This window comes from Schistocerca serialis, chromosome 6 (genome assembly GCF_023864345.2).
Source record: "Schistocerca serialis cubense isolate TAMUIC-IGC-003099 chromosome 6, iqSchSeri2.2, whole genome shotgun sequence".
In the NCBI taxonomy this organism is placed as follows: Eukaryota; Metazoa; Arthropoda; class Insecta; order Orthoptera; family Acrididae; genus Schistocerca; species Schistocerca serialis.
Genome location: NC_064643.1, coordinates 311,936,081 through 311,949,076, shown reverse-complemented (window position 1 = coordinate 311,949,076; position 12,996 = coordinate 311,936,081). Strand labels below are relative to the sequence as shown.

Sequence of the window (12,996 nt, the reverse complement as noted above, 5' to 3'; positions counted from 1 at the left end):
GAAAAAGTAAAATTACTTAGAATTATCAAAACATATTTGTAAATATTCTTCTTGTAATACTACTGAAAACAAATGTATCTACATCCATGCTCATGAACAAAGAAATAGAAGTACATCATAAAACACAAAATAGAACACAAGACTTCTGTTTCATTGTTATCCTGCACTATTGTGAGCACAAGAATTTTGTTGAAGTGGACATAATAAATCAAAATAAATTACTCTGTGCTAAAAGTACGGCTGCATATAGTAAATATTCCACTACAATACCTTTTTATGTATTTCTGAGTTACTTTTGTCATGTTAGCATAATTGCTACCAAAAACAGATTCTCGTCTTGCGCACCACTTTGTAGCATTGTTGAAGTGCAATATGTAAGGATGTATTTGCATGATGTAGTTAGGAATTGAGTTATCTGAGACTTCTTTCAAAGTTTTAGCCTTTGTAGCATTGTTGAAGTGCAATATGTAAGGATGTATTTGCATAATGTAGTTAGGAATTGAGTTGTCAGACTTCTCTCAAAGTTTTAGCCAAACTCCAAAATATCACTGGATTTGTCACTTGTTTAGTAGTGGTATGAGCTTGATATACACTTACCTGTGAGAGCACCACACCTGTATGCTCATATGGTCTCTAGCGTTGTACTATGAAACAAGGCAGGAAGATCTTAATGACCCACTGACAACAAAATTATTAAATATGCAGAAAATCTCACATTGAGGAAGAAATTAGCCTCATTCCTTTCATTGTAATGTTCCAAGTTATTATCTTGAGCGATTTAAAGATACAACAGAAAACCTAAATTTGGATGGTTCCATGGGGAATGATCCACCATGTTCCAAACATATTCTAACGCCTTACCAGTAAGTTACCTCACTCAATGTTAGATTATGAAATACTAGAAACTGTTATGATTTGCAGTTTTTACAGCTCTTAATGAATGAGGAATCAGTGAGCATTTTAGTTGAGGGATTGACAGTTACGAAAAGCAACGAAGTTTCAATTCAGAAAAGTAGCAGGGAACAAGTAAACAAAAATAATTTTTCTGATATCAATATAATAGAGGGAAACATTCCACGTGGGAAAAATTATATATAAAAACAAAGATGAGGTGACTTACCGAACGAAAGCGCTGGCAGGTCGATAGACACACAAACAAACACAAACATACACACAAAATTCAAGCTTTCGCAACAAACTGTTGCCTCATCAGGTAAGAGGGAAGGAGAGGGGAAGACGAAAGGAAGTGGGTTTTAAGGGAGAGGGTAAGGAGTCATTCCAACCCCGGGAGCGGAAAGACTTACCTTAGGGGGGAAAAAAGGACAGGTATACACTCGCACACACGCACATATCCATCCACACATACAGACACAAGCAGACATATTTAAAGAAACCTTTCAGTTGCTTGAATCTGTAGTTTGTCGCGAAAGCTTGAATTTTGTGTGTATGTTTGTGTTTGTTTGTGTGTCTATCGACCTGCCAGCGCTTTCGTTCGGTAAGTCACCTCATCTTTGTTTTTAAAAATAAATATGTCTGCTTGTGTCTGTATGTGTGGATGGATATGTGCGTGTGTGCGAGTGTATACCTGTCCTTTTTTCCCCCTAAGGTAAGTCTTTCCGCTCCCGGGATTGGAATGACTCCTTACCCTCTCCCTTAAAACCCACTTCCTTTCGTCTTCCCCTCTCCTTCCCTCTTTCCTGATGAGGCAACAGTTTGTTGCGAAAGCTTGAATTTTGTGTGTATGTTTGTGTTTGTTTGTGTGTCTATCGACCTGCCAGCGCTTTCGTTCGGTAAGTCACCTCATCTTTGTTTTTAAAAATAATTTTTCTGTTGCTTGTAATTTTGGAAAATACTGAAGTTACCTGAACAGCAGGTATGTTGGTCATCCAATAAAATAGTTTCAGTTCCCTCCTACTCAAAAAGAATGATCACCTACAGATTCAAGCAACTGAAAGGTTTCTTACATTTTTGCAACAACAGTACATGAGCCAGACAATGATTGCAATCCTAAAATGAAGAAAATCTGGCCTATGCCTCATACCTGTCGGGATAAACTCATGAAACACACCTTGCAACAGAGGACACACTGTTACTATAAAAAGGTGGCACCAGCAGCTGCTGCTGCTGCTAGTGTCACTGCCATGATTGAGTATTCACTGCTCTGAACTTCAACTGCATCCATTCATGGTGTCCTACACATCATCTTCAGTATACACCACAAAAAAATTCCAATTTGACATGAAGTCTTTCGTGTTAAGTGAGTGAGCTAAAAGTGAATATGTAGTATCTTTTTCTGAACAAAGGATATTGTTTCACAAGTAACAGCATTCATATGTTCCCACTGCTAGCAGATATTTTGGTAACTAATAGAAGAGACTTTTATGACATGGTGAAACTGAACAACAAAGACAAGCCACTAGCAAAGATGAGCAAAAGTTTGAACAGAGGGGATACTGTATCTCTCCAATGACATAAAGGAACATGGCTGCACTGAAAGGACAAGAGGGATACTGCACAGTTCAGTTCAGCACAGTACATAATGCTGACAAGTAGAATACCATTCAAAAAAATGATGAAACTAGTTGTTGACTGCAGCAATACTAAGCTGTATTAGATAATATCCATGAACACCTGTTGTATTACCTTCTGACCAGAAACTGAGGAACAAATTACAACAAAAATTTCTTCTTCGTTTGTAGTTAACACTCTAGTGACACATTGGCCTGTCAAAATCAAATTCACCTTACTTGTAACTGAACAGACTCCCACACAAATGTGAACACAAGGATTTCTAATTTTGCTGCTGTCACTACATTGACAACAAAACTTATGATGAAATGCTATTTGTAGAAATTTTAAAACCTATCAAAGTGATTTTACGTGGCTGGTCTTTAGAGCAAACATAGTTTATAAACAACGTGAAATTTCGGCTGCAAGAATGGCTCATAAATTGATTAACCATTTTATTCTCTCAGCATGAAACAAAAGTTTTTGATGATGATGATGACAATAATAATAATAAAAGCTGTGGCTATTTTGTGGCACAACAAAAGTTTACTATAAACTGTTATACAATTTTTGAGTTTTGGTTGGTTGGGGGTGAAGGGACTAAATAACAAGGTGTACAGTTCCTTGATACAGATTTAGTTCATCTGGAGTCAGTGATGTCTGTCAGGAACGTCTAATGATAATGAAAGTATGTAGGAGCAGTAAAATCAAGTCACCGAAGGCAATACTGATGCCAGAGCTGAGAAATAATTTATGGAGAAGTACATGTGTCAGGCCAGTACTTAAGTCATAGCAGACAAGGGGTCTCCCATGGCTCATCAAAAAATGTTGTGTGCGAAATCTTATGGGATTTAACTGCTAAGGTCATCAGTCCCTAAGCTTACACACTACTTAACCTAAATTATTCTAAGGCCAAACACACACACCCATGCCCAAGGGAGGACTCGAACATCCGCCGGGACCAGCCACACAGTCCATGACTGCAGCGCCTTAGACCGCTTGGCTAATCCCGTGCGGCCATGGTTCATCCATGCCAAGGGAAATTCCGCCTCACATCCGACCCCATCAGCCTGATGAAGGGTGCATTATAGTCGAGGGGTTAAGAGTATCCACTATGTATATAGTATTTTGGAACTAAGAGAAAACCTTGAGGTTCAGAGTAGTTGCCTACTGATGCAAGGTTTTGAAGTGTACTGGTAAACAGCCCAAATATACCCATAACAGATAACCAGGAAAATAGTGGAAATAGCTTAGAATTATTTCACAGCGGACAACACAACTCTTAATCTTACAAAAACTATTGTGCATTTACCAACAAATAAAGAGAACTTACAGGTACCAGAAGTATAGATTAAAGGTTATACACTGGATGAGGTTCCATGTGTGAAGTTCTTAGGCAACCAGGTAGATAATAAGTAGTGACACGACATGAGGGGCATCATTCTGACACATATTATGTCCACCAATGGACAAAACTGAGCTTGATGCTTTTCTATATAGTTACTGAAGCGAACTTTCTTTTATGCTGTGAGGTAAAACTGTAACAAACCACATTCACTACCTGTGTAAATAGCTGCTGCAAACGAGCTGTTCTTTCGAATTGTATTCTGTCCTGTACAGTGTGTTTCAAATTGTTTTGTGTCCATTATTAATACTACATGATGTGGATTAGTTATTTTGCCCAGTTGGTTATACTGACAACCAGCGTATTTTTCTCAACAATGCTATGTGTACTGTACCAACAATTATCTTTTGCATGTGAATTATGTGAACAACCATTCCAATTATGGAGGAACGAACTGCTGTAGGTAACAATTAAAGAAGAAGCCGAAAGAGGGAAAGGAAAACCAAGCAAGGCCATCAATTCAAAACTAAGGCAAGGTACGTAAAAATAAAACTTTTTAAAAAAATACTGGGATTGTAAATCTCACTACAAATGTTAATCCGAACCCGTCAAAATTTTAATGAACGTTGATGGTCAGTAATTTAATACAGCACTAAGCTAACATTCAGGTTCATGAGTCCCCTCCACCCCTTTTTTATTTGTTTTAGGTACTCCAATAAAGATCCTGATATGATCGTGTTCACGCAACCACAGAGAACGTCATTTCCATTGTTATAATGTAGCAGCACATTTCCTACTAAAGGCCACAAAGTACCTGGAGTTCTACACAAAAGTGAACAGGATTGATGACATTAATTGATGATCATGTTTCTTTGCCAAAGGGGTGTAACCCAAGAGCTGATATAAGGATATTTAACTATCTCATTTCAACAAACAGAGATTTGAAACCCAGTGAGTGCTAAATTTCTTGCAAATCTGCATTATCTAAATACAATTGCTAAATCAATTATGGCTGGTGAAAGATGTAAAGAACGCAGAGGGAGTGATCACAAGAAAGATATATTTGCAGCAAAGAGAAAGGAGGTTTTTAGGTTCATCTCAAGCCTGAAGTGTTCTTCAGAACAGAGCACCTGTAAGTTGTTCAAAATGTATAATGCAAGTTGTGGTGGTGCTGGTGGTGGTGGATTGAGTGTTTAAAGGGACTAAAATATTGGGTCATCAGTTCCTCCATTTCATAAGAGAAATGCATAAAAAGTTAAAGAGTGAAAAAGTGGGTCTTTGACTGGCTTATATAGTTGAAGCCGCAAAGATTTTGAAAAAGAGTATGACAGTAGTGTGACACAATAGGTAAAAGGAAACAGAGATAACCCAGGCAGCATCTTGCACAAGAGGTTCTAAAGGCAAAACAAGGTGAGGGGTGGAGAAAGTAACCTGCAATCACGTAGGGGGTATCTGCCACCGGGGAGGAGGAGGGGGGGCGGGGGGGGGGGGGAGGCTCTCCCCCGCACAACCACCCGTAACACTGAAAGTGGGGGAATATTATAGTTTAGCGTAAAATTCCCTCTATCTCAGGAAATGCAAAACTTTGGTAGTAGTTGTCTCGCCATCTGCACGCATCTGATATAGCCAGGTAGGCAAGCTGAGAGCGTGCTGAAGATCAGCCTGCAGGGCACACTCAACAAAACCATGCAGTAACATCAGTAGACTACCGCAGTTACAGGGACGACGATCCTCCCGGTGCAGAAGGAACTTGTGGGCGAGTCACATGTGGCCAACGCTTAGTCGGCACAACACAATGGCATCTTTCCAAGAGGACCTCTTAATTCTCGTCACTTGTTCAAGATCATAGTAGCCTGCTATTCCCATTCCCAGAGCCTCAAAATATTACACCAAAGTTGTAATTGTAAGTTTGGTATTATAACATCAAGTTGAACTCCTATAGTTGCTTTTTTAGCTAGACAGTCAGCAGTTCATTTCCTGGAATGCCTATGTGGCTTGGTGTCCAGATGAAGGTCATTGTCTTTCCAAAGCTGTAGAGGTCAACCAGTAGTCCTGGATGTTGACAATCAAAAGATTTTTGGGATAACACAGGGCTATGCCTTTTAACAACTCATGGAATCACAGCAGATCAGAAAGTTTGTTGTGCTTTCCATGTCTTCTTGCACGTGCCAAAGTGTAACCCTGTCATCGACTTCTGATCTGTCCATGTAGATGCATACTGAACTAGAATAATCATGGAGGATTGAACGAAACAGGTGTCGGAGAAGGGTAGGATCAGCATCCTTCTTGGAATCACAAAAAGAGGTCCATCCTGTCACTGGACAGGGTGCAGACCATGGGTGGTAAGCACCTGATAAGATTGGGACTGTGTAATTAGCCAGAAGCTGCTGTCATCTAATCTGCAGTGGTGGGACACTAGCTTGCATCAGGAGGCTGTCAACAGGGCTCGTATGGAAGGCACCCGTTGCCAACCCCACGCCAGTTTGGTGTACAGCATCCAGCAAGTTTGGTATGGATGGTGCTGCCGACCCACAGGCAACAAATCCATAGAACAAGCAGAACTATCCACTCTGTGCCCCGCAAGAGGCTTCTTCAGCTTCTTCATGCAAGTTGCTTTGAGTCGGTGGCCATGTGGCAGCCAAGTTAGCTAGTTGCCAAATAAAATACATAAAATACCTCAGAATGTAAAAGTTTTGACAACTTCAACCAGACACCAAGCCAAATTTCTGGGTGCGGGTACACTGTCTGGAGTCAACAGAAAAGCACAGCTTTGGATTTTGTAGCTGAAAACTGATAGCCATGATTCAGGGCCCAGTCCTGTACTCTCCATACAGCCCCTTAAGTTGGCTCTTTGTGGTGCATAGTGATGCAGAGACACAGTACAGGTAAAGATCATTGACATACAGTGACGGAGAGACTGCCTGGCCCACTGCATTTACGATACCACTGATGGCAATAGCAAACAGTATTACACTCAGAACTGGTTCCTGAGGGATTCCAGTGTCCTGTATACATTGGCTGCTGGGAGTCAAGCCTATTTGGACCAGAAAAAGTTGGAGATACGGAAAGCTGGATAAAAATGGGAAAACTGCCCCGAAAAACCCATTCACACAGTGTAGATAGAAAGGATGTCACCAGGTGGTATTGTATGCCTTCTGTAGGTCAAAGTATACAGCTATCAGATGTTAGTGATGCGCAAAAGCATCGTGCACTGCAGATTCCAGACAAACCAAATGATCTATGGTGGGCTGGAAAGCCTGAAAGCCACTTTGGAATCGAGATATTTGGCCTCCAGTGTAGAAGGCGGTTGATCATTCATTTGAATACCCTACACAGCCCATTTGTCAGAGAGATTAGCCAGTAGTTAGTTAAAATATGTGGATCCTTTCCCCAGATTTCTGGGCAGGAACAATAATACATTACTGCCACTGAGAGCAAAATTCTCCTTACCACCAAACACAATTAAAATGCACAAGGATACGTTTCATGGTGTTTGCACGAATATGTATGAACGTTTGGTTGTGGATTTTGTCGGGTCCAAGGACTGTATCTCGACAGCAAAAGTGCTGCGAAACTGCGATTCACTAAAAGGGATGTCGTATGATAGAAAGCCATGTGCATGAAAGGGTAGCAGGAGGCAGTCAGTGAGGTGTTTTCAGGTCAGGAAATGAGGACTGTAATTACTGCAAGCAGACACTTCAGTGAAGTTTGCCGCAAAACATTCAGCAAGTATCATGAGACCAGTGCAGATGTTACCATTAACAAGAATATCAGGAACCACTGTGGGTTGTGGATGACTGCAAATTCGGCAGACTTTAGTCGATACTTGGGGTGATAGGGTGTGGGATCGCATAGATGATTCGTACTGCTCCCAACACTCCTGCCTCCTTTTCTGTTTTAAAAAATGCGCTTTTGGCTGGAGTCTCTTGAATGCTGTCATATTATTCATAGAAGGATGGTGCTTGTGTCATTGAAGCACCCTGTGGCATTCCCTGATAGCTATGGCTGTATCTTAGACCACCATGGCACCGGCGGTCGTCAAGATGAGCCGGAGGAGCAGAGTATTGTTGCTGCTGCAGCAGTATCCTGTACCACTTTCTCGATATCCTTCGCATGACCGACTGCAAAAGTGGCTGTAGAGGAGAAAGGCTACCAGTCAGCTCCCCGAAGTGACGAAAGCAGAACATGTTCCAGGTGTCTGCGAGTGCTGAAAACAATAGAAAAATGGTTGCTGTCGCGAAGATCACTACGGATGCACCACTGAAACAGGGGTAAGATACTCAGATTGCAAACTATGAGATCAACAGTTGTATACATTTTGTGGGCCACACTGAAATACTCAGCCTGTGCAAGACAGTGTCGCCATGCAACAGACGATTATGGGCATGAAAGTCTCCCAGTAAGAGGAAGGGGATAGGTAACTTTTCCACTAACTCTAACAGCTAATAATAATAATGGAAAGATCCTACAGGGGGGGGATAAACATTACAGATAGTCATCCAAACAGACTAGTAGACACTAATGGTCACGGCCTCTAGTGCAGTGGTAAGAGGCACCTGCTCCCTAAAAATATCAGAGCGTACTAAGGTACAGATCCCACCGGACACACTCAACATTAGCACAATTGGATTTAGAAGGGTTTGTAGTTTTTCAGAACACTGAGGTGTGTTCCTGTAAACAATGTTTCCTGAAGCGCTATGCCAATTACAGAATAAGCAGCCAGTAAAAGACAGAATTCAATCATATAGTGATAGTAGCCATTACAGTTCCATTGACAAAGCATTTGAGTCAGATCCGAGAAAGTGGTGAATGGGAAAGATGGGTGTGATTATTCCGCTACGAGATCGCAGTCATGTTATCCATCATCAATGAGCCTAGGCTCAACCTTTGCAGGGGTGGGGAGTGGAACACCTGAATCCTCAGGAAGTAGTTTATCTTTCTGCTTATCCTTCTAAGACTACGATTTCTTTGAAAATTTCCCCATTTTATCTTCTGGGAGTGAAGAGAGCTGTACTTTTCCTCAGCCTTCAGCCTTTGGCTGCTGTTCCTTGTCTTGAGAGAACACCTTGACAGGTGTTCTCACCCCTGATGATGCCATAGGATTACTAAGCACCTCGGTCCCACTGGTGGTGTGGGTACCACCAGTGCTGTAGGGGTATTCCCTCTCCCAATCTGTGATGCAGACCCTGGAGTATGACCAGGGCCAGGACTGTCGTGTGAGACCTTATCACTGCGTGAGGTATGGACTGTGACAACAGTCACAAAATTTGTGACCCTATCAGTTGGACGAAGTCTTTCTGATTTTTCCTTCACATCTTGATATGACAGGTGATCAAGCCTTTTATACTCTTGAATTTTTTTCTGCTTGTTAAAAAGTGATAATTGTGGTGAACGAGGAGGGTGCAGTTCTGCACTGTTGGCACACTAAGGGGTTTGGTCACAACTACTGCCCTTGTGGGATGCCCATCTACATGCCCAATAGATAGCCTCATTCAAACTGTGGGAAGACACGTGTTTCATCCTCTGGCAGTTAAAACATCTCATCTGAAGGAGGAAAAACAGGCCCGACCTCACACCTATAAACCATGACCTTAATTTCTCAGGTAAAATATTGCCGTCAAAAGCTAGGATAAAAGCTACAGTGTTCACTCTATTACACTTGGGTCCCTTCTGAATGAACAAAATGGACTCCAAGCCACTTCAGATTAGTACATAGCTCTTCATCCATTTCTAGCATTAGGTCCCGATGGAAAATAACACCTTGAATTCTACTGAGCTTGTTATGACGAGAATGGTAACTAATGTATCTTCTATCTTGACACAGGCCTGAAGTGATTGTGACTGGTTGGCATGCGATATTTTGATCAGCAAAGATCCATTTCTCATCTTCTCTATTGCTGCAACCTCCCCAAACCAATCAATGTTTTCAACGAAAAACAGTCGCTTTGCTGCAGCAAAAGATCCACTGTCAGTTTGGGAATAAACCAAGAACTCAGCGAAATGTCCACTTTCACTTCTCATCTTGAGGCACGGTTAAAGATGAAAATGCCATAGGATAGTAAACCTCTGGATTAAAATCATATTCCTAACTGCTGGGACAGCCGTGTTGACGGCCACAGTTAAATTTGATCTGTTTCATTGCAGTTAGACCTGTTTCATTGCAGATATCCGTCTTGATGACACACTGCCTGATCGAAGGCTCCCCATGGGCGCAATCCTGCCAGTGCAAAGGCCACCTGGGACAGTAACCACTGCGCAGAGTCCCAGTACCCTAGAGTGGTTACGCACCTACTCCTTGGCTGACATGGAGAGGTTAGAGCTGGGGCATCAGCAGTCAATCCCTGCATTGTTGGAGGGTTACCACCGAGATGGTACAACAACTCCACCACAATGAACTGCTACTGCACCGAATTTCAGGCGCAGAGGTAGGCCCACTTCATTGGTAGGTGTAAAAGATAACAGCACACAGTGGAGAGTTAATGCACCACAATAAGGCGTCCTTCCACAACTGGCCCACACTTCGGTAAATTTGGAGAGTGGAGGTCAAACCCAAAATGGAGAATAGAATTTAAAAAGCCAAAAAGTGGTGAGGGGAAAAAGCATAAAAAAGTGAAACCTTCAGAAGTCCGAGGAATAGTCAAAATACCAAGGTAAAAATGTGACCAAATGAAAAGACTCCTATTAGTGGCCGCTTACAGACAAGGAAGGGCTGTGAGGCTACTGTAGCCCCCGACGCTGCAGGAGGTTATAATGCACGTGTATTGAGTGAATTACAAGTAAAAAAAGTGGTTCTTTCAGAAAATATTCTGGTCAGAATTTAACTTAACTTTTACAAAACATGCCTCACACATTCGTAGGTACTGCCTTACAGTGATTCCCAGACTAGTTACAGCTACCCAAAATGAAAAATTGCCAATTGTGACTAATCTAAGAGTTCATTGATTAAGGGCAAAAACTTTTCATCAGTGTATGAGGGAGAAGCTTCATAATTCAACCACCCTGTACTTGGACATGCAGCAGATTCAGATTTTTTCCATCAATGAGGCATACTATTCACATCAAACTATCACACTCTCTATGTAAAATGACACAGGTAATAAAAATCCACACTTCTACAACTAGACAGAAAATCAAGCTGGCAGAGGTTCTGTTGAGCTTGCTTCAGGTCTCTCTGTGAATGAGTTTTTGCAGATGGCTGTCGATGGCAAAATAAGAAAGCCCATGTAGTATATGCTTTGATTTTCTTTCTTCTCAAAAAAGCTCCTCAGCAGCTTATGACCATAACATTGTTTTTTTTTCCGCAGTAAGAGACCACTCGTGTGTTCTGCTGACAAAGTCTTTAGAGTTTTAGAAAACATCTTCAAAGGAACTCCGAGATACTGACACCCAAAGATTACCATGTTGTTTATAAATCTGTAGGTTCCGCTCATATTTTAGGTGAAGAGTGAAGTGTGAGGGACTATAACGCACTTAGTGAATATTTTAAAAAGATGAATGGTGTCAGTGACATGAAACGAACTATGTCACAGAAATCAGTCACAGATGAAAATGTCATAGTTAAACTAAAAATGGAATCAACCTATCACTACGATGATCCAACCAAGCTTTTCAGTCCCATTCTAAAAACAAAAAAATGATGTGCCTAATGCTAAACCATCAGTAACTTCTTCATACAGCAGAGTTAGTGAAGCAAAGAAGACTGTTGTGAATAATTTACTATGTAAACAATTTGGGGATGACTCGAGGAGAAGAGGGATTTAGATATCTATACCAACATCGTCAATGCAATTGCTATGGTAACTGGCAATTAGGAAGAAGTTAATACATAAGCTTGCACTTGCTTGGAAGGAGGAGGAGGAGGAGGAGGACTGAACCAATCTGAAGAGAAACCAACACAATGGCCATTTTGCACATTCTGTGAAATAAAATGTTTAATTAGAAGGCTCGATTTTGGAGTAACAGTTTTTTTTAATAATAACACAAATAAAAATTTAAATACTATGGTCAAATATACAAAAAAAGTGTGTGTGTGTGTGTGTGTGTGTGTGTGTGTGTGTGTGTGTGTGTGTGTGTTTTCCCACTCCTCCTAAACTGCTGGACCAATTTCATTCAAACATGGTACACATATGTCTTACTGTCAGGCAACAATTACTGTGGTTATAAGAACCACTTACCTGCCATAGTTCAGGAGATGTGGTATCAAACAATGAAATGTGTGAAAAATTACTGCATCATGCATGACATTTAAATTTACTACTTCTGTGATACTAACTTCGTTCAAATAAATTTCCCAGACAGTATCCACATATGCTGCTAAATGTACCTACAAAATCATATCATGGTATCACACACAGCCCAGGATATATGACATCACAAACACTGCGATTCAAGAAAAACTGCTGTATCATGTATGGCGTTTAAATTTAGTACTTCTTTGGTACATACTATATTTGCAACACATTTTGCAGACACTATCCCCGTATGCTGCTGAATGTACCTACAAAAATGTATCATTGTACAAGATATAGTTCAAGAGATACAGCGTTATAAACACTGAGCAGTGCAAAAAAATGCCATACCACACATGACATTTGATACATTTATTCTTTACTACTGAGACACTGGTACAGTCAAATCAACATAACGAAATCCCTGACAACTGGCGGCACTTTTGACGACTTTCAACTGAAGCACAAATGGCTGTGGGCGAAAACAATAGCCATCTACAGAGCTATGAAAGGTTGTTGAAGTAGAAATGTTTACAAAATTCAGTTGTAGACACATGAAGCAGCTGCGCCCAGCATATGGAAACTATTCAGGATTTTGTCACGCTGACTCTACTGCATAATTTCAAAGTGTTACACGAATACACAAAAATGAAATTTTTTTGATCTAACACTACAAACAGTTAATTTTTTATTTTCATTTCTAATAGAAAATTGGCAAAATGAAAACCCGAGCAATGCCAGGTTTGTCAGCTAGTACCATTACAGAATCATAGCAGAAAGACATTGTGAATTATATACGAAAATGGTTAATGTGAACATTTTTATTGTGTAATAACATGGTTTTCAAGAACAACATGCTGGTTTGATATAAACCCTATTTAAATCAACTGTCACCAAGAACAACATTGTGAACAT

At 40.7% G+C, this 12,996-nt stretch overlaps 1 protein-coding gene across 1 annotated transcript in view; it reads right to left on the bottom strand.

Moving 5' to 3' along the window:
- Positions 1-12,996, bottom strand: part of LOC126484112 (uncharacterized) — a 273,492-nt gene that overhangs the window by 160,473 nt on the left and 100,023 nt on the right. The window lies entirely within an intron of this gene.